Source organism: Camelus dromedarius, chromosome 1 (assembly GCF_036321535.1).
Source record: "Camelus dromedarius isolate mCamDro1 chromosome 1, mCamDro1.pat, whole genome shotgun sequence".
NCBI lineage: Eukaryota > Metazoa > Chordata > Mammalia > Artiodactyla > Camelidae > Camelus > Camelus dromedarius.
In genome coordinates this window covers 9,173,569-9,197,312 of record NC_087436.1, presented here as the reverse complement: position 1 = coordinate 9,197,312, position 23,744 = coordinate 9,173,569, and the positions used below count along the sequence as shown (strand labels likewise).

The following is a 23,744-nucleotide window of genomic DNA, read 5'->3' as shown; positions in this document are numbered from 1 at the left end:
GAGCTCTTGAACACTTAGGAAGCATTGACTGCTTTGGTCTATTGTTCCTCTATTTGAGGTACAAATGTTGGCCAGGATTGATGCTCTTTGCTTTCATGCAGCCTTGAGGCTGGATAGAAGAGGTGAGTGCTGGTATCAGTAACAATAACAGCACTCCTGGAGGAGCCACACGATTGCATCAGATTCCCTAGCGAATCCTCGTTATCCAAGTTCGGGCTGTCCTTTATTAAATGGATCCCGAAGGAGAGAGAAAAGTTTGATTTGTGGAAAGTTTAACGTAAAAGTGGAAAGATGTATAGAGCTTTTATTAAACATTTTATGTATTGGTTAGCAATCCCCAGTGTTTGACTTTTGGAATGAAGCCTGATGTAAAAGTTTTTAATCTTGAAATTTCTCTACCATTTTGTGTACTATGTGTGGTTCCCTATTTTCTCTAACACCCTGCGGGAAGGCCATTCACTCCAACAGCTACAATTATTCTCTCTTCACAGATACCTTCCAAACCGAGGGCTCTGGCCCACATTTGAACTCCATTAATGTATTTATACAGGTTTGCTAGACATTTTGACTCTGATTTCATGGTAACAAGGAAAATTCCATGAACTCCATCTTATCCCTATATGGTCCCCCCGTCCTGATTTTTCTGCCTATCAGTTGATGACACACTTTTTCCCCATTCACCTAGGTCTGCAAATGCGTACACATTTTCCACTCACATCATTCTTACTCTTCTATATGCAGGGAGTCTCCAAGTTTTGACGTTCCTCCCTTTGTAAGGCGGCTTTATCTAATTCTCTATTTTCTATCCTTTCTTCTTATCATTTTTACCTTGACCCAGACTGTCCCATCTCACCCAGAATTATTTTGACATCTTCAACATGGATCTTTCTAATTCTTGTTTCTTCCTGTGGTAATAATAATTAATGATTCTAATGACAAGTCAAAATGTTGATGATTCATAACATGCCAGGAAAGACGTTAAGTATTTATAAACATTATTTCATTTTCTATGCGTAACACCCTTTGGGGTAGATATTGAGGGACCGAAGCTTAAAGAGTTATGTTACCTACAGAGCTGGACTCAGACCAGGCTCAGTCTGAGGCAGCTGCCTGATCATAACATTCTACTCTGCTGATACAGACCTCTTACCTCTTCTGGATTCCTCTTGATTAAAGGAAGCTTTCAAATGTCACTGTGTTCTGAAATCATCAGTGAATATCTAATTTTTCCTGTAATAAGGTGCAATTCTCTGCTTGGTTATAAGATCCTTCTAATTGGTTCTACACCCTGCAAGTAATCAGTCTGATTTTCAGTTTTCCTCATATGTACAACGCACATTTGCAAAACAGAGATCGGTCAAAACAGAAAGCATGATTCTTTCCCTGTATAGAAAAACAAAGTCTTGTCTGAACTGTTGTGTTTTCCAGGATCCCAACCTCCACCCCACTCCTCTTTGCAGCCAAGTTTTCTCACAGGATAAGAGCAAATTGTGCTCATGTGTACTTTTTAGAGTCTCTGTAGTTTTTGTTGCAACAAATATCAGGTCACTGTCACCCTAAATACCACCAAAATGTCCATTTTTACATATATTTGTTTTAGGTTGTTGCATAAAAATTACCATGATCTCAGTGGCTTAAATGGTTATGACCTCACAGTTTCCATGGGTTTCAAACCTAGGAAGAGGCTAGCTGGAACCCCTCCTCAGGATCTCACTTCAAGGTTTCATCCAGGGCTGAGCTCTTATTCGAAGCTCTGTTTCTTCCTCCAGGCTGTCGGTTGGATTTATATCTTTGCAGCTCATAACTCATGTAAGATGGTTTCTTCCAGCCTAGGAAGAATCTTGCTGACTTCTTCAGTTTCTGACTTCTAGAACTGCTTTTTAAAGGGTTCACACCATTAGGTCAGCTCCGGCTAGAATCTCCTTTTTGACATATGTATACAGTCATCTGATTTGAAATCTTAATTGTATCTTAAAGTCTCACCTCTTCGCCATAGAACGTAGTATAATCACAAGAGTGTTATCACAGCACCTTGGCCACATTCCGTCGGTCAAAAGCAAGTTAAAGGTGAAGTGGTTACAAGAATTACAAGAATGCAGGCCTTTGGGAGTCATGTTGAATCCCTGTCTACTGTACCTGGTTCAACTTCTATTTGAACTTTAGTCTTTCTTCATTGAGGTAGTGCCTCTGAGCCCTTGTCTCTCCTCCCCAGCATTTCTGACCTGGACTAGAGGCAGTGGACAGTTTGACATTGTTTAGGATTTTTAAATCTCTTTTAGGCTATTCTATCCAATTAATCTTAAGCTCTTAAAGGTAGAAGTCTAGGAATTCCTTCTATGTGCACAAGCCTTTGTGGTTTAAAATTACTTCATACACATATTATTATTTAATCCTCATTGAAATGTATTCTTTTTATGTATGTTTCTATTATGCAATGTTTTATACATGTAAGATTATAATAAATTTGTACTGTGATTTGCTCATGTAAGACTGTATGTAACAGTCTTATTCTTACAGATTAGTTGATATTTTTAGATTTTCGACTTTGGTAATCTCTGTTTTCATGTTTCTTTATCTGATCCCTGACTAATTTACAAACCACACAAAGGATTTTTTTTTATTATTATCTTACTTCATGTAACATGGAGTCTTTCCATGCAAATTAGGAATTTATGTTCAGCATTATGCTTTACAGATGAGGCATGATGAATTTACAGAATGATGATTGTTACCTCTGATGGAATATTGCACAATGATACTAATAATTTTGTTCTTGCTGATTTGGTCTAAAGATTGGTAAATAATTCCACAATTTCTTTTACTAACATTAATTATGCAGAAAAATTTCATTGGACTCATATCTTTCATAGTTTACATACAACTAAGATCATTTTATCTTTGACAAAAGCTAAAGAAAATTACCTAGTGTATAAGTTCAAAATGTTAATTTTAATGAACAGTAATTTTCTTAAAATAATAAGGTCTTAATTTATTATAAAACAAATGATTAATTCACTAATAGTGATTAAGTTCCTATTATGTTTCAGGTGCCCTTTTGGTTGATGGGGGTTGAGCAGGAGTGAGAGACCAAGTTCCCACTCTGCTCTTTCTGTGGAAAGACAGACAATAACAAACCAATAGAGACAAAGGATAATGTCTAGCACTGATAAGTTTTATGATAAAAAGTAGAACAGGGAAAGGACTACCGAGGGATGAGAGTGTACCTGACCTCGGGGTCTTCACAGGTGCCAATTCTTCCATTCTAAGGTACTCATTAATTAGTTTCCAATAAGCTACCGTTACTTAGGGCAGTTGTGAATAATGCTGCAGTGTACACAGGTGTGCAAATATCTCTTTGAGATTCTGCTTCAGTTCTTTCGGCTAAATACCCAGAAGTGGGATTGCTGGATCATATGGGAATTCTAGCTTTAATTTTTTAAGGAGCCTCCATACTATTTTCCAAATGGCTGCACGAATTTACATTTCCCTCAACAGTGCACAAGGGTTCTAATTTCTTCAAATCCTCACCAACACATTACCTGACTTTTTTCTTTTTTGTAATAGCCATCCTAACAGGTGGGAGGGGATCTCATTGTGGTTTTGATTTGTGTTTCCCTGATGATTAATGACATTGATCATCTTTTTATGTACCTACTGGTCATTTAGCTGTCTTCTTTGGAATATCTCTCTCATTCTTACATATATATATATATATATCTTTTATTACAGAATTAGGTTTTTTTTTAATTTAATGGAGGTACTGGGGATTGAACCTAGGACCTCGTGTGTGCTAAGCATGCACTCTACCACTGAGCTGTACCCATTCGCCCCTTTTTCATTCTTAATGTCAAAGTGTTGACAAAAACTCAAAAGCTCTCATCATGAAAAAATTACATTTTTATTTGTGGTTTTCTCATTAGTGAAAATTATCTTCCCTCTTTGTGCTACAATGTATTAAATCTATGTTATTTAGGTTAACTTTTCTTTCCACTTTTAAACACACTAGACAAAGTGTATTACATCTAAATTCTGGGACTTAAATAAGCTAATCCAAAAATTAATTTATACTCTTTGTGCATTGTACAGTTTATTTGTTCAGAACTTCATAGTCTTTCATAGAAAACTTAAGTGTTTCTCAACTGTGTTCCTTGGAGGCAGTGATCCAGTGGGCTGGTATTTATATCAGATAAGCCATTATCCCAGACACTTACAGCATTATTAGGGAAAGCGAAATGCTTCAAATGCCTTTTGGGTTTGTGCACATGCTTGAGAAACTACAGTGTTTAATAGTTATTATGTAATTATGTTCTTTTTACCAAAACGTGTGACATCATGGAACCACACAAGGAAATGGGAAAAGAAAATCAAATTAATAAAATTCCATCCACAACTTGACAAAATAAATGCAACAATTAGATGCACGAATCTCAATTATTTGGCAGAGTCTCAAGAAAGAGTGCATTTACACAAAAGTAAGGCTGGAAATAACTTGCAAACATTGTGCCAGTGCTTGGCCTGACTTACTTCCTTTAGTGAGATGTCCCATGAAGCCATAATTAATTGAGCTATAAAAAAAAAAGTGAAGAGAAACATTTCTAGCAAATGTTTTGCATTTGAAGTCTACATATTTACAATTCATGACAACAAAGATTTCGAATAAATACTCTCTACGATTATTTCTTTTCTTTGGGTAAGTGTCCTATTTCCCAAGTTTCCCGAGGCCTGAGGAAGCGGAAAGAGTTTTGGAATTTGTTTCCTGTCTGTGCACAAATGGGACAACTTAATTGGTCATGTCTAGGATAGAAGTGTGTGCCCAGCTGTGAAAACAGCTCTGGACGCTAGGTCTCGCTCAACTGGACACCTCGTTAATTACGTATGTTTTGTGGAACATTTCAGTTAGGTTAACAACTGTGTGAACACCAGTACAGGAGGCTCAAGAAGGCATTAAGCCTATTTTCATACTAGCTTTCTGATGGCACTGTGCATTTCCTGCAGTCTTCTTCCCATCTGGGGAATAAAGACGTCCTTATGCGCAAAGTAACCTCTTGGAGGTTACAAAATTTACAATCATTTAAATCATTAACGAAGCTGCACTGTTTCTCTTTAAATGTCATTGCCCTAGTTCTTACAGAAGGTAAATGGGTTTGATTTCTAAAATACTGGAACACACTGAGGACCCCGCTTTGATCCCCAGGTTTTTACTGCCCCAGGTTTCAGACGTTAGTGCAGGGCTCTCAACCCAGGAGAGAGAACCTGAACACTTTCAGCTGTTTTTTTTTTTTTTTTTAATTCTTTTCCATTATGTTGTTTACAGGTTATTGAGAGTAGTTCCCTGTGCTGTACAGTGCGATCTTGTTGTCTAGCTAGTTTATAAGCAGTAGTTTGTATTCCATAATCCCAAACTCCTAATTTATCCCTCCCCTATCCCCTACTCCCTTTGATAACCATAAGTTTGTTTTCTATGTCCGTGAGTCTGTTTCTGTTTCGAAAATAAGTTCGTTTGTGTCATATTTTAGATTCCACATTATAAGTGATATTGCATGGTATTTATCGTTCTCTTTATGACTTACTTCACTTAATATGATCATCTCTAGGTCCATCCATGTTGCTGCAAATGGCATTATTTTATTCTTTCTTATGGCTGAGTAATATTCCATTGTATAAATATATCACATCTTCTTTATACAATAATCTTTTTTTTTTAATTTTTTGGTGAGGGGAAGTAATTAGATTTATTTATTTTTATTTATTTATTTTTTTAATGAAGGTACTGTGGATCGAACCCAGGACCTCATGCATGCTAAGCATACACTCTGTCACTGAGCTATACCATTCCCCCTTATCCAGTTGTCTGTTGATGGACATTTAGGTTCCTTCTATGTCTTGGCTATTGTAGATCGTGCTGTTATGAGCATTAGGGTGCATGTTTCTTTTAGAATTAGAGTTCCCTCCAGATATATGCCCAAGAGTGGGTTGCATGATCATATGGTAAGTCTATTCCTAGTCTTTTGAGGAATCTCCATACTGTTTTCCACAGTGGCTGCACCAAACTGCATTCCCACCAGCAGTGTAGGAGGGTTCCCTTTTCTCCACAGCCTCTCCAGCATTTATCTCTTATGGACTCTTTAGTGATGGCCATTCTGACGGATGTGAGGTGTGACTTTTTAAGGGACATATAAACACCAGTAGGCTTAAAGTAAATCTGTGATAGTCATGAGAATATGGCAGACCGTATCCCACAACTGCACTCGTTTGCTCAGATACACAGGACTTCCGTTGCATCCCAGCACCTGGTGTAGGAATGAGCTGTTACATAGCAGCACTCTTGAAAATGAAATAAATATTCTTACTAATAACTTCTTAATATAGTTTCCATGTGATAGTATCATTAATCTTGATTTAATACTAAATTAATAGATTATTTCTTTGCATAATGTCAGTTTTGGAATTAACTGCCTTTTTCTATAGGATATTTAAATTGAATAGTAGCATATGTAAGATCATATTAAATTTGCATTTTTAGTAAGATTTAAATCTACTTACTATTTATTCATTTACTATTTGTTAATTTGCTATTTACTATTTCTTATTCTTTGTCACTGAGTTTTTATATGAACATTAAGTGATCTACAAACCCTTGAAATGTACATCTGAAATCTATCCAAAGATTTTATATTGTTATTATAAAATTTCCCCAGAGGTTGAATTACTTAGTAAAATCACTTGATTGTTCTTGAGATTAGAGACACCTATTGTCATATTATTTTCTTAAATGATTACATCAATAGATTTAGGCTAGTAATGTTTGGGATATTTGGCCATAGTGTTGTGTGTTATGACTTTCTTTTTTTTCAATGTTTTTCTTGATTTAATAGTGAAAATTGCACTTTCTAGATTTTTATTTACCATTGCTTACATGATGTTTTAATACGTTTCTTAGAAGAAAGTCTTCTGTTGTAAATCATCCTGAATATTCTTTGACCATTAATCTAAGGGAAGGGAAGCTTGATTTTAGAGAATCAAAGAAAATTGGAGTCTATGGATTAATAATAATAATAATAATAATAATAATCATAGTTTATTGAGCAATTGTTGGGTTTCAAGCACAATTCTAGACACCATATATTTTACTAAAGTTTTAGAAGAGCTTTTAAGGGCAAACAGAACCCAAGACTTCTTGGGAGGCTAGAGGCCCAATATCTATTTGCGAAGAACCCTGTAGTTTTAGTGTCATATTTTGCTGATTTTTTTCAGTGTCAAAGTCTTCAATAAAAATACACCAAGCTCAGCTTGTTTTTCTAGAAAGCACTTGAATTTCTCAGGTACGTAAGTATTTCTTCAGAGCAACTCATCTCTTGAATATCTAAGATTCTAAACAAAGATGTTTTATCCCAGTGCCATCCTGATCTTCCATTATTTTTTAATTAAGCAATTGTCAATTGTTAGCAAAAAAGCAAAAACACCATGAAGCAAAATTTTCCCTTATTTACCAGAAAAAAATCAAACATTTTATGAATGCAATTTTATCTCTTTGTTTTTCACTCAAGTCCTCACTAAATAATGGACTATTAGATCTAATTCTGGCATACTCCGAATAGCCTATCTTAAAAACAGGTGATAAACTGAACATAATATTGAAACTTACTTACAAATTAAGTAAAATCACTAGGTGGCATTTTTATCAGAAACAAAAATATTTAAAAAATCATCTTATGTTTCCAATAAAATTAAATATATGTATACCCATATTAATATAGATACAAATATACAGACAACATGGATCTATGCTGACTTTTCAGTGGTGCAATCTTTATTTTCATTGAATTCAATAATAAGAAAACTAATATTAAGTCATTTTATTTTAATTGGAATTGAACTCAACCATGTGTGAGTCTCATTTCAATCACTCCTCATTTCCAGATTTTTGTGAACAATCCTGGCATACATTCAGAGACATCCAGCCATTTAATTTCAAGGTGGTTGTTACTGCAATAACTTTTGAATACTAAAATTCCATTTATGGGCCTCATCGCTATGATTATATGGTGAAGAATATAAACAGAAAGAGTTGATTTTGATTCTTCAGTATTTTTCTTCACACAAACTTGGATCGAGTGATGTCAAACACTGCTTTGTTGTTTGTTTTCCTTTCTTATGTATATTCTTTGCAGGCTGAGCACTAAATGTGGCACTTCTCAAGAGTTTACCCTTTGGTAAAGACAGATATCATATGATATCACTTATATGTGGAATCTAAAAAAAAAAAGGGATATAAATGAACTTTTTTACAAAACAGAAAGACTCACAGACATAGAAAACAAACTTATGGTTACCAGTGGGGTGTGGAGTGAGAAGAGATAATTTGAGAGTTTGAGATTTGCAGACACACACTACTATATATAAAATAGATAAATAACAAGAACCTACCATACAGCACTGGGAACTATGTTCACTATCTTGTAATAAGTTATAATGGAAAAGAATCTGAAAAAGAATATATCTATATGTACATATGTGTAACTGAATCACTTTGCTGTACACCTAACTAACACATCACTGCAAATCTACGATACTTTAGTAAAAAAAAAAAAAGTATACCCCTTTGCAATCATTATAGCACTTAAAAGTCATTTTAATTTATATAAGCTGTATTCATTTATAAATTGATTTGGCAAATCATTCCTTTTGAAATGCAAGTTAATAATGCCTGACTCTGAAAAACAAAGTATGGTAATAAATCACATGGACTTAAGAAGTTTCATATCATTTTTTTGTGCTATACTGTACAATACTTTTACATGTTTAATATGAACACAATTAACTTTTGGGGAGTGAACTACATAAGTGATAATTTATTAGTGACAGTGAAAAGTCTAACTTTAATCCTGTTTAATATGACATAGGTAATATTCTATTTTTATAATATATAATGTATATCTTCTAAAACTCTCATGTCAGTTAGAATTTCCATACTTACAAATGTATATAACTACATTTTCAATTGAGTATTATGTTGACATATTAAAAGTTGAAGATCCACTAGAATCATGTATATACTCAATAAAATGGTTGTAAATGCAATAAAACTCCAAATTCTAGACATAACAGAATTTAAGGTGACACAATAATTTTCACACTAAAAAAAATACCAGCAATGCCTTTGATCTTACATTAATTTGAATTGTACTCGAGGATTTTTTTAATGATGGACTAGTTGTGGGTATCAGAGGGAAGGACTGATCACCCAGTAGGGAATAATATAATTTTCTTAGAAACTTATCTAATATGGGAAGGTTCTGATAGCTTAATTGTTTAAATATCTATTTATTACTTTTAGATATCAAACTTCATTGAATATTCACCAATAAGCTGCCAGATTCCGGGTAACTCAGATTGTGATTTAGGTGATTAAGATGCATGAACCATTCAGGTATAAATACCTGTTATTTACTTAAGCGATCTATATAGTTAGAACATTAGTTTTGCAGATACAAGTGAATAAGCAAACTAAGGAAATGATACAAACAATAAAAATGCTTCTAGAAAGCGTCATCAGAGAAAGAAAAGTGAATTGATCCCAAGTAGAATTCCAACTTAAATTGTGTACAAAACTGACTCCAATGTGGACTTATCACTCTATTTTGTATTTTCTCACAATAATAGAGTGAATGTATGATTCTGTACAAAAAAAGAAATCTTAAAGCTTTTATTATAGGATACACTTGGGGAAACCAAGCATCAAAGAACTGTTGTAGATTGAAAATCCAATTTTTGCCTGTTGTGAAAACAGCTTCTCGTGAAATGTTTCTTGACGTTGAACTTGATTGGCATTATTTGAAAAGAAACATTTCTATGGTAGGTTAGAGAGAGTGACTTAAAAATAAATAGATACATTTAGAAACTAATTCCCGGATAAGAATATTTACAAAATTTTGAAAACATAAAAGTTAGAAAACAAGCAAGAACACAGCTAAGAAGAGCCTAGAGAAACCTGATGACTAAATATCATGTGATGTCTTCAATGAGATCTTGGGAAAGAAAGAGGACGTTACGTTAAATCTGAGAACTCAGAGTAAAGTATGGACTTTAGTTGGTAATAGTGTATTGGTACTGGTTCATTAATTGTGACAAATATATCACACTAATAAGATGTTTCTAGTAAGAGATATGAGGAGTTGAGTTATGATCTAGTATGCAAAATATGTACTATCTTTTCTGTAAATCTAAGTCTTGTGAAAACTATAAAAATCTTTTAAGGGGGAGGGTAGAGCTCAGTGGTAGAGCACATGCTTAGCAAACACAAGGTCTTGGGTTCAATCCCCAGTACCTCCATTAAAATTAATAAAATTAAAAAAAATTTTTTAAATCTTTTAAAATGAGGTAGACAAAGAAAAACATGACAAGAAGACTAGTTAGACTACAAATATAGTGATTCATTTCTTTGGCTAATCAGTAATTTTATGCTGTACAGAAAATCATAAAGTTGAATATGTTTTAATACTCCTCTGTGTAAGGAGTGTAGAAATTATGACAGAAGGTCATTATTAAAGATTTGATCCTAGGAAGGGAATTCTGTATTTGATCCTGCCATTAGGATAGGTTCATCCCAAAGCTTCACAAGTATTTCAATTAAAGAAGAAGTATTCTTTATCTAGATAATAGACAAATATATAAATGATACTTAGATAATAGAGTTATAGACATTGATGTTATTAGTTATATAGACATGCCCATCCAAGTGTTAGAAATAAAATAACATTTGAGTGCTTAATTGGTGAATGTCTGTGTTCCAGAAATTCATTATTATTTCCTTCCCTATCATTCTATATGAATAAGAAATTATTACAGATATATCTTAGTAAATAAAAACATCAAATTTTTAACTACTAAAACACAACTGTGAAATACTTGTAGTCTATTTATCCGTCCCAGAGTTAAAATATAGCATAAAGTGCTCTTTAAGATATATTCATAGAAATTTCATGCAAAAATATCCTACTTAAAAAAAAATCACTTTTTCAAAAAGTTGAGGATATTCAATACAGCCTTGGAGAATCATAATGCCCATTCAGGTATTATCAACTCTACGATATAAAAGGTTCTGAATCGTGGTAGAAATGATGACTTCTCACCAGTTCTTTACTCCTGATCACAAGGCCACGTCCTCTCACCGTGAGGTGTGGCCACATGACTTGTTTGGCCAATGAAAGCAGAGCAGATACAGCAGGGTCTCTCCCCTCTGGGAACATTGAAGGGCAGGTCCCTACTTCTCTCTGTTTTCTTTCCCTCTGTGGCATATCCTGATGCCCATGTTGAGATAACAGTGGCATAAGAAGGAGTACTCTTCATTAGTTCTTTTTTTTTTTTTTTTAATTCTAGGAGAAGACTTTTTTCCTGCCAACTATCAAAGAATATATAGCACAGGCAAAGAATGCAATTTGAAAAATAGAATCCTAGTAACCCATAATGAAAAAGAATATGAAAACGAATGTATGTATGTATGTATATGTGTGACTGAAACATTATGCTGTACACCAGAAATTGATGCAACATTGTAAACTGACTCTTATTTCAACAGAAAAGGAGAAACTACAATCTTGACTGACTATGCACTGTATAAAAACCTCTCTAAACTTGCATTTTTATAGACCTTTTGAGAAGAAAGGTTTATTTATTTCATAACCACTAGTGACATTCCATAGGCATTTTGCCCTAAATGTTTCTAAATAGACATTTTTATTTTTACTTCTTAAAACTCATGAAAAAGTTGAGATAGTTATAAAATTTCACTTTCATTATTTGTCAAAAAATAAATTCTCCTATTTTATAAGTTTCTAACTATCTATATATATAAATGCACATGCTTGTATGAATTATGTGTGTATGTGTACTGATAGTGGATGTGTGCTTATTTCAAATGCTATTGAATTATATAGACACTTACAACAATAATTTTGTGTGGATATCTACTGTTCAGAAGAAGCTTCACATTTCTAAAACACACACCTTTACAAGCATTTGATAAGAAAATTCCATAACAAAAAAACAGGGTTTTGAAAATATTCATTTAACACACTGGATCACCATACGACATGCATTTCTGATTTTAGTTAATTCTTTTTGCTTTTCTGTACTGGTAATTTGATGAAATATGCATTCACTTTTTTCTTTTTGATCATTATGTTTTTCTATTCACATTTTCAAGACGATCGTGATGTTCTGTGATATTTACAACCTCATCATGAAGATTTGGTGTCATCCTCCGGAGCTGACAAAGTTATTTAAAAATTTAAGTTGAATTTGATTCCATACTAATCACAGACTCTAAGTGATTGTATGCATCATAGCATACTATGACATGTTTGATGGTAATGAATGGAATACAGCTCAAATAGTCACCTAGAAATAAATTCCCATTTGGAATAGCCTTGTGGGAGAAAAGTTCAAATTAAATCCTCACAGTGCATTAAAATGCAAATACAAGAAGGCAATCCAATTGAGTTACATCGATAATAGAACATATAACACAAATGGAAATTCCTCCCCAATAATTAAGTTATAGTTGTATAAATCAGTGATGTGTGCATTTGGATTTTGTTCTTTCTGTGCATGCTTGAAAGTTCATTAACTTTGGATCACATTAGAGAACGTTTTGTTTATCTCCCACAGACCAGTTGCCAGGCACGTCCTTTTCCCCAGTGAGCCCTATGAAGGCCCTTCCCTGCTCTTCCTGGCTTTCCTGATATGGTTAACCAAAGCTTTCAACTCTGTTGGCAGGTTTTGTTTCAGACAGAATGATGGAAGCTCTGTAATTGGGGTGTCACCCTGGGAATGTCACTGTCTTGGATTTTCTCAGTAGATAATCTGGACTCTAAAATATGCATTATCATGAGAACAGTAATGTTCACACTCCAACTGTGTAATCTTGAAAGAAAACAAAGAGCTTTAGAGAAAATTCTGCTTAGAAACTCTATAAAAGCATGCTTCTGTGTGTGTGTGTGTGTGTGTGTTAAAAGTCAGATGTAATGTCACTTTAGCTGTTGAGATTTGAGATTTTCTAAGCCTTAGTCTTTTGAAGTGTGATTATCCAGGTATCCAAACAAGTGCTACTGACAACGATTATGGAAGTCAAGTAACACTTGCAGTAAAAACAGGAAATATAAGAAGAAAATAATATGATTTCAACATTTAAATTAGTAATGATGCCAATTACACGTCCAATTAGTAAGGAGCATTAACGATTATGTTGACCATTAAACATGTGTAAGATTGTCTTTGGTACAAATTCTGATCTTGAAAAAATGATCATCCGCTCTCAGATTTAAATTCTATAAGGACACTTGGCAGTGAGAATGTGAATTCATAATTAACATTTTAAAGTAAGATAACTTGGGCTAAATCTAATTTAATTTAAATTTAGCAAGCATATGCAAATGCCTTAATACAGATCAAGCTACAGTGAATAACTTTTAAAAGTAATTTTTTTGGACATTATAGTTTAGTATCTATACTAGAAACAAAATGACCTAATTTAATATAAACTTCAGTTGTTACGAAAAGAAGTGTAGGTGTTGTTTGAGTTAATATTTCTAATGTTATCTATCATTGGATTATCAGTGGGTTTTTTTCTCAGCAAAACATACTCTATTTTACCCTATATTATATATTGTATATTAGCTAAACTCCCTGCATTAGTTTGCTAAACAGCTATAGATGTTACCTTTGAGACTTTCAATGATGCTAGCAATCAGAGAAATAGTTCAGGGATGGATGGGTTGATTTTCTCATTAACAAACTGGAATACTAATAGTTGTCATTGTCTGAGAGACTAATGTGTGTAAGCGAATTGTCAGATGTCATTTAATTCACACAGCAGCCTCATAAGAAGCAATGATTGCCCAGGTGAAAGCTGAATTCGAGTCGAAATAATTTGACTAAAGTCACTTTGCTAATAGTTGACAGAAATCACAGTGAATGTCATGCAGGTATTCGTGCCTGACGGAGCATCCTTGTTCTCTCATCTTCTTTAAAAAGATTTTGGAAAAATCAATGACTGTATCACCTCTTCCCTTAGCTACTCAAGGACTCAGCTCCAAGGATTCTCTCCCCTCTTTCCACCCCATCCATGGGTTCGGCTCTGCCGGACCATTTTCATCAGCAGAAAAGAATGTTGTCATTTTCCCATCTTTAAACCCAACAAACAAGCAAAACTCTTTTGACCACAATTATCCTTCAGCTGTCACTCCATTTTGTTTTGTTCAAAATTCCTCAAAAAGTCATCTCTACCCACTTTCTCAAATTTCTGTCTTCAAATTCATCCTCACCAGAACTGGTCTTACGGGCCCCCGAGATCTGCACTGAGGTCAGATGCCCTGTGGTTACTGCAGACCTTGCTCAGCCTCAGGTCGCACTTTCCTTGAACTACTAGACAGTTTGCTCCCTTCTTTCACTGCAGATGTCATTGCTCTCTCTCTCTCTTTCTTTCTAATTTTCACTTTTTATAATTTTTAAAAATTTTATTTTTTATTGAAGTATAGTCAATTACAGTGTGTCAATTTCTGATGTACAGCATGATGCTCAGTCATATATATACATACATACATTTGTTTTCATAGTCTTTTTCATTATAGGTTACTACAAGATATTGAGTAAAGTGTCCTGTGCTGCACAGAAGAAACTTGCTTTTTTATGTATTTTATATATAGTAGTTAATATTTGCAAATCTCAAACTCTCAATTTACCCCTCCCCACCCCCTTTACCTCTAGTAAAGCTTTTTTTTTTTTTTTTTTTTTTTTAGATTCCACTTACAAGTGATATCATATGGTATTTTTGTTTCTCTGTCTGGCTTACTTCACCTAGAATGATGATCTCCAGGTCCATCCATGTTGTGGCAAATGACATTATTTTATTCTTTTATCTGGCTGACATTCTCTTTACTTGTCAATTTCCCCACCTGGTTCTTCCCGTGGCATCTCTCAGACGTCTTGGCTTTTTCTTCTTTCATATGCAATTTAAAATCAGTTAATCAGGTTCTGTAAAGAACCCCATTGGGGTGTAGATCGGAACTGCACTGATTCTTTTGCTCAGTTTGAGGAATATTGATATATTTATGATAGAGAAGTCTCTCCAAGATATAGTCAATGTCACCATTCATTTAATATTGTTCAATGTTTTCACTAAAATATTTTAATTCATTCTATAAAGAGCTTTTATGTTTTTTTATTGACACACTAAATGTTAATTTTTTTTAATATATTTTCTAACCGAATGTTGCAGCCTAAAGACTTGCAGTTGTGTGCTGCATGCCGAATATCCTTTGGGTTCAGCCACCCTTGTTTATTCTAATAACAAAAAAGCATTTGGAGCTTTTTATATAGACAATCACACCATTAAAAATAAACAGAGTTTTGCTCAACTCTCCAGTCATAGATTAGATTTTATTTTATTTTTTTCTTTTTTAACTACACTGACTAGGGCTCCAGAACAATCCTAAATAGCATTGATAACAGGAACCATTTTTTTTTGTTGCTGGTTTATTAATTATTTTAATTAGTATGATGTTTTAATATTTTTTCTTTTCTTTTTTTTTAAATAGATGTCCTTTTTTAGGTTAGGTAGTTCCCTTCTATTCTGAGTTTGCTAAGTGTTTTTATCAAACATTATCTTAAATTTAATTAACAGAATCATATCTACATGTATTAAGATGAGCTCCAGTATGTCACTGTCCTTTAATTGGTAAATTGGGTAAATTACAATAAATACTAATCAAATTAAGTAACTCATTTAATTACTTAATTGGAGTTTCTGTAACTCTGAAATATTCTTTCTGTCACACTGTGCTTTCTCAGAAACCTGTTTCATATTCGGATTAGAGCTGGATTGTCGACCTGCATACATCACTTCGTACATTTACAAGAGAGAGGCTTATATTCCACTTATTTATGTCTATCTAGTCAGAGTGTGTGTTCATATATATATAGAAAGTCTCCAGATTCTAAATAGTGGACTTCCGTAGATTGTGACCTAGACCATGTCTACAGAGCTTTTGTTTTTGTGAACAACTAAATATGCATGTTGAAAATTTGGGGGCACATACTGTAATTACTCATCATGCAGAAAATATTCACCAGCATTTATTTATTTTCTCTGGCAGAATTATGATGATAACTATTGATTTATAGCGAACGTAGCAAAATAGCTGAGACAAAGTTAGATAGAATTTAAACATGTTTTTAATTGCTTAGTACAATGCATTTTTTAAATTCTTGTTTTACTTAGTACTCAGTGCAGCAACTGGGGTGCCTGCAATTATTTATAGCCGTCTAGTTCAAAGTTTAATCATGTCTATTTATCCCTTTATATGCTCTTGTTAAAAAATAGGAGTTGCTGTTAAATATATTTAAGAAACCCTGCATACTACAGCTTCCTCTTGGAGTTTTCAGTACATATTATCAAACTGAAGCCTCTGAGAAGTCCTTCCTAAAATTATTTCTTACCTCAGTTTTTTAAATTTTATTTGACCAACTAAGTCAGTTTCCTTCCCTTATAAATCCAATTAATATATTACGAATGCTCTGCAGAATGCGTTTTGGAAAATATAATTTTAGGCAAGAAATTTATAATTTTGCAATCATACTGTCACCTGGCAGATGTTCTTTTGGTGTGTAAGTGGCCATATTCCCAGGCTGGATTTTCCAGTGTAGAGTGATGGCCCCTTTCTAACTTGTTTAGCTTGTTAATTCAGTCTACTGCTGCAGAGTTCTGTCCAGGTTTATTGGTTAATTCTCTAACCAAATCTCCCTCAGTCCTAATCCTTTTCACAGGGACTTTTACGTCCACGTCCTCCGTCCCCCAACCCTAGAGTTGTAAATCCGACACACTCCTAGTGAAGAGTTTAGTTTGTGGATGCATTTCCCTCAAAAGTAATCACCATGGGGGCATGGTCCTCCTCCAGGGTGTCTTCAATTCTTCTCCTTTTTCACCTACAACTGGAGTCTCAGCTTTCCTCAAGGTCAAGCCCATTTTGGGTCTGAATCTTCCTAAAGATCTCCCAGAGAGATGGTTATCTGGGGAGAGGTGAGAGGGTGAGCTTTTTGGCTTAGGACCTGTTGTTTCTGAGATGTGTGTGTGTGTGTGTGTGTGCACGTGTGTGTCAAAGTGGAAAGCTACCGTAGACAGTCACAGTGATGAATCTGGTAAGAGAAGATCTGTAATGGATTTTGATTTAGGAAAGGTAACCATCTAGATGGCTACTGAAATAAGGAGAGTGTGTGGAGAATCAGGCAGATTGTGAGAGATGGAAATGTGGAACAGGAAGACACCAGCATTGAAAGTAGCGAGGAACAAGATAAAAATAAGATTTGGAGTGCCCTTGTAGAAAAGTAGTGGAAAATCCACAAAGTTTACTGCCATAAGATAGAATGCAGATATTGTTTGAAGATGAAGGATGTGACTGTTTATTCAACAAAATATCTAAGGGGCCATAGTATGTGCCATGTACTGTGCTAGCACTATGGAGCTAAATAAGACGGGTATGACCCATGAGCTCAGAGAGACTGAAATATATAGTGATACCCAATTATATAGGGAAAGCCAAGGCCAGTAAGAAAGTATTCTGAGGATTTCATTAAATTTAACAGCAATGAGGATGCAAAAGCCTCAATGAGATACCTTTTTGTGGCTTATTGAGGGGCCATGGGGGGAGGTGAAGCCATATTGAAATGGGTTAAACTGTACTGTAAGTTATTTACTTTAACTTAATTTAATTTAATTTTTGGAGGTTGGGAAGTAATTAGGTTTACTTACTTAATAGAGGTACTGGGGATTGAACCCAGGACCTTGTGCATCTTAGGCATGCACTCTACCGCTGAGCTATACCCTCCCCTTTAAGACATTTATTTTAGATTACATGCATAAGGAAAACACTGAAATGCACCAAAATATTAAGCATCATTGACTCTGGATGGTGGAGTTACAAGAAATTTTTGTTGGGTTTTTTTCCTCAAATGTGTTTTATAAATGCTTACAATGAATATACATCCTTTTTATAATACATTATTTTTTTAAAAAAGAGCTACTCTGTTCTAAACCAATTATTATTAATTACAATTTAAATATAAATGAAATGGAGGCATAAAGTTTATCTGACTAACAATATGATGAACACAAAGAGCTTAACCAGATGATTCAAACAAATACTAATAGTAGCGAAACCTGAGTAAATCTATTTTGAAGACTTCATTATTTTGATTGGCTCCAGGATGATCTCATTAGGGAGATAATTGCAGAAACGCAACTTTTTCTATGCTGACAACACACATCCACCACAAAACTAGAGCTGCTGAAGCTGCTGGAAGTTTTTAAGAAGTGGAAGGCAGAGCATCAATTTCTGTAGCTGCTAAGTTGGCACACGCTAATGCTTTCAAAATGCAGAATGGCTTCAATTTCCACCAGCTTAGCAGCTGACATGATTATGTACATGAATCCTCCAGGAAATTGAGGGAACGGTAATAACAAGCCCAGTTAACAAGAGAAGAAAAGGACTGGCTGGCTGACGGTCTCGGCTTCCTCTGTTAACACTGATTATAAACATCAGCGGTGGTAAACACAGCTCTTCCACCAGACTGAGCCGTGCGCATTTATGGGAATATGAGACCACCAGCCATGATTCCACTCGGTTAAAACCCCTCCTCTGAGGCCCGTGGAGGGTAATTCCTTGGTTGGTCTGCTTTCCTCCAGCATGTGAAAGGGACTATGGGATTACCTTCTCCAGGAGCAAAATCCAAAGGGGTTAAATTGTTAATTTCTTCCAACGTTATTGCATTGTTTAAAAAAACCCACCTTGGAAACTGATCAGCTACCAAATTCTTTTTTTTTTCTTTATTTCTTTCAGATAGCTTTCCAAACAAATTAAAATGGGTGGTCTCCCGTGTCATTTAACGAAAAGCATGCGTAATTGCTAGCTTGAAGCCCATCCACCAATTATGGATTAAAATACACCTTGCAAAAAAAAAACCAAAAAAAACTCCACCTTGCAAGATGGGAAACTTCAGGGGCAACGTCATCACATATTTTCAAATGGATTGTTCTGCGTTACCTTTCTAGGTCACCTAACTAAGCTCATTCTCCCCCAGCGCACTTCCACGAAGCCTCCATCGCCTGAGATGCCGCAGCGCTTGACGTTTCCGGGTTATTCTTACTTCTCAGCATTTTACAGTTAAGGGGGCCCAGAGGTGGACGTGAGGGAAAATAAACTGTGTGTGGGAAAAAGAGAGGATAGTGGAAGCTATGGGTTACAGATCTGAATTTTGAGCTTTAAGAGACCAGAAGTTCATTCACGCCAACTCCTATGATTGACCAAAAAAAAAAAAAAAAAAAAAAAAAAAAGAATCAAAACAATTTCAGTGATTTACAAAAGTTGGGGCCAGATCACAATCTCCCCAGCTCTCAGGATTAGGTGCATTTCCAACGTAAGCACAATGAGTTCGGTTCCTTTGGAGACAGGGAAAATGTCAGAGAGCCCCGGAGAACGGGGGTAGCTGTGGGGACGCCAGATAACAATGGGTCCCGACAGACAGAGGAGAAGCGGGCACATGAGCACTGTGATCTCTGTCCTTTGTGTTCTAGACTTGCTCACTGCAAATCCCTTCGAGGCAGACACAGAAGAAAGGAAGCATCTCTTTAAGGTGCCAGTTATCCCAAATTTAGGAAGGTTCATAATTTCCAAGGAACTACTTCTGATAGAGCTTTATGGCTTCAATTTAGGAGTATTTATCTAGGCCACCCTGTGCCTGGCCCCAGCTAAAACACTGACCGAGACTGAGAGAAGGGCATCATTTTAAAGTATCTGAATGTTGTCAGTATTTGTAGTAAAATAAGATGCTGCATGGAATTGTTGCCCACGAATACAGGTTCTTGTCCAGCTGCAAAAGAATTCAGAGAGGATATATGGAGGTTGAAAAAGCTAAGTGGGGATTTTTTAAGGGATGGATAGTGCACTCTCGAGGGGAGACCGGGCAGGCTGCCCTGAGTTTCTTTGGCAAGTTGCTTACATAGGGTGTAAAAATGAATGGGCAGAATATTCACTGGGGAGGGGAGGGTTTGAGGTCATATTCACTGATTTTCATCCCAACTCCACCTTCCCGAGGGGAGGAGAGATTTTTGTCCATGTTTAGTCCATGATGTCAGTGCATGATGGGTTCTTCTGATCTACAAGGCTAATTTTATTGAAATGAGGGTGTAATGAGCAAAAGGTTGCATTTGGACACTGGAGATTTCTGCTTTTTCCCACCTTTCTTTGTCAGTCTCCAGGCTACTCATCAGCTAAAAAGGTATGACCACTTACCAGCCCAAAGGTTCCTGCTTTTCTTTCTCTGCCCAGGGACCCCTGGTGCTTACATGTTGTAGGGTTTCCTGCATTTGGTCTGTGCCCCCCTTACTCTGCTCCTATCTAGCTATCTGCCTGCTCTAACAGAATACCTAAACAAGGAACAAATGAGGGCGAGAAGAAGGAAGAATGAGGAGGAAAAAAAGCACAGGGAGTTGAAGAAAAAGTCATCAGTGGCCATCAGGGTAGTCCCCCTCTTCTGCTTTGTATGCTGTAGAAAACCTGAGTGGGGACCCCAGAGGGAGACTCAGGGTGACCTTCTAATGTTCTCTGTGTGACCTTGGAATTTCTTAATTGTACACTGCAGACCAGACTCTCATTTCTACCTTATTCGTGTTTTGGAAAACTACAAATATTATCAGAAGCTCAAAAGCACACAAAGATACTTAGATGAAGCTCGACTCTCAGCTTCTGAACATTAGAATTCTATTGCTACTACTTCTTTGCTACAGATTGAGACAGTTTTGATCAATTTCTAATAATTAAGCCAAAGCCAGATTTTAAAATAATTAGTTACAGTAACTGAATAGCATATGAGAGTTCACAGGTTGACAATCTTAGGGGGCCCAACAACTTCCTCCCCTAGATTAGTTGGAATTAGTTCCTCCCAGAGAGCAGATAGCAAAATCCCCCAGAGAAATACAGATGCCTGCAGTTTCCTTGATTGCACTTTCTTCCCGCTTCTGAAAATGATTTCATCTCTCTCACCTCTAACAAAGGTGCCCTATTGTCAAACTCTGACGAACTGGCAAGGCAGGGATTTTTAACGCCGCTACCAAGTTCCTCCCTCTCAGGGTGGAAAGATTAAATTTTTGAAATTCTAAAGTGCCCCGTATCTGACCTCTGTGTTTTTTCTGGCCCCCAGCCCTGTAAATCAGGATACTTGAAATAGATGTGATTCGGCCCGCCCCTGCTTAGGTCTAGAACAAAACGGATCTCCTGGCTCTGGAATTCCACACTCAGTTTCATCAAAGAAGCAAATCATCAGCCACAAGTATTTTTCGTAGACCGCGATGTGCAAGTTTAATCCGTGCGCTTTGAGGTTAATCTGTGTCCTATGTGAATAGAGCAGATAGTCCAGGGCAGTGTTTCACAAGTCTGGGGCCTTCTCTGCCAGGACTGGGGTCACCTAGGATACCTGTTTGAAATGCAGATTCTTGGATCTCAGCTAAGGACCCTGAAATCAGAATCTCTCTGGTTGAGCCTCAGAACAGCACTCTATTTAAAACTCTCTTGCCCACCAAAATCTGACAGCTGTGGGCACAGCATCAGGTCTGCCTGTCTGAATACAGAGGCTGGGAGAGTCAGCGAGGGGGGAAGGACACGGGCAGCGTCAGCGCGCACCCCGCGCCTCCTGCTGAAGCTCTTGACTTTCATTTGGATGCGGCTGGTGTCCACCTAGCCCAGGGAGTCTTCTCTCAGTGAGAAACCCCCTCTACAGCAGGTACTCTTCAATTCCATGGACTAATTTTATGTCATTCTGACATTTGATGACTATAATCTCCGTAAAGGGAGTTGAATGGCTTAGCCACATCCTCCAGAGAACAGAGTACATCTTTGGGAACGTGACTTCAATTCGAAACGATGCCACCAGATGGCCAGTTTTAGAGAAGATCAATGAACTGGTCCCTAAGCGGCCAAAGAGTCCTCCATTCTAAAATTTAGTTGTTTTTGATATGAAGCAGTTGTGACCTTGTTATAAGCACAGCCCACACTTTTTTCTCTGTGTGAATGCCGACAAAGGCTGTCGTGGATTTATTGGTTTAGTATGAAATATAACTAGGGCTTTATTGGCCCACAAATAAGAAATAATAGAAGATCTTCCCAGTGAGAAAGCATGGCCCGTGATCATTCAGATTACCCAGATGACACCTGAGATTCTAACGCTATGTAATTTAAGGGGTGATCGTGTAGTAATGCGTTCCTGCTGGCTTAGGCATCTTCTTAAATCATCTGATGAGACTGAATTTTGATGAATGCACCGGACGAAGGTATGTAAACCCACTGGACCGCCGCATTTGCAATGAGCATAATGCAAGCTGTGGTCTAATTCAAACGACACATTCACATGGGCTATAAGTCTTTGGGCTAGAATATGTCTGTAAAAAAATAGATGTTTAAAAGCAATTTTCTTTTCTATTTAACATTATTCATATATCTAATGAGCAATGTGGCTTAAAGCTACCACTATTAGGATTGACATGTATATATTAACAAGGACTAATATTATATACTATACATATATATAATATATAGGATTATATATTATATATAATAGTATTATATATTAAGATTGACATATATGTTAGTATGGACTAATGTTATATATTATACATATATTATATATATTAGGATTCTATATATTATATATATAATAAGATTATATATATGGATTGATATATATATATTAACAAGGACTAATATTATATATTACCAAGGCTTAAGAGAACACATCATGTCCGTAAGCACAGAAATATGTTCAAGGCATAATCATTGACCGTATTTAATACTTCTTACCACACCTACATTATGGAAGTGTTGATAAGGTGAACTGATAACTTGCTATTGTTTGCTACTGTTATTATTATATCATTTTAACTCTGTCGGCCTCCACATATCTAAAAAAGTTTTTCCTATGGTTGTCTCTGAGCTCATGCAGCTAATGTAAATACAAAACAGAAAGAAGATGATCACATTCTTTTGGAGCTTTTTAATTTAACGTAGTTATCAGTCATTTGAAACATATGATTGTTAAGGGTAATACCTGTCTTTTTACATAGGTCTTAGGTATTTTGCTCGTGCACTTTCTAATCGGTTGCATAGAAAATGTTCACAATGTTCAGGCTTGACTGAGTTCATTTCAAAAGACTATAATCTTCAAACCCATGAATCGATTTATGACACACTTGATGACGGGTGAAAATGTAGTTAAGAGGGAACATTTTATACGGGTAATACTGGAATTTTGGATCTAGGAATATTCCTTTGGAATGAACTTACGGAGACACTGAAAACAGAAAACAAAGTGAAAGTTTCTCAAAGACCAGACACACATGATTTTTTTTTTTTTTTTCCTAAACACTTTGTCAAGTGCTCAGGGATAGCAGGAGAAAATCATTTTACAAGACCTTCAGTTTGTTGCTTAAAACGGCAGGGTGATTTCAGACAATGAGAAATGTTCCACACCTGTGTGGATTTTATGCCTCTAGGTTCTTCTAATTCTATTGCTTCATATTGGCCATCTCACTGTATCGTCTTCGTCAACTGTATTTATAGTGCTACCACGTTGCCTCTTAAAAAATGGCACATTTTAAATCTTGTGATGAGTAAATCTAAAAGGAATTGATGGCTTTGTTT

The 23,744-nt window shown here is 35.7% G+C and overlaps 1 protein-coding gene and 1 non-coding gene across 4 annotated transcripts in view; one reads left to right on the top strand and one right to left on the bottom strand.

Moving 5' to 3' along the window:
• The window catches only part of FSTL5 (follistatin like 5), a 663,480-nt gene that overhangs the window by 6,116 nt on the left and 633,620 nt on the right, over positions 1–23,744 (top strand). The gene's annotated exons all lie outside the window — the stretch shown is intronic.
• TRNAL-AAG (transfer RNA leucine (anticodon AAG)) lies at positions 17,811–17,883 on the bottom strand. Its single transcript has one exon. It is a non-coding gene; the product is annotated as a tRNA-Leu (tRNA).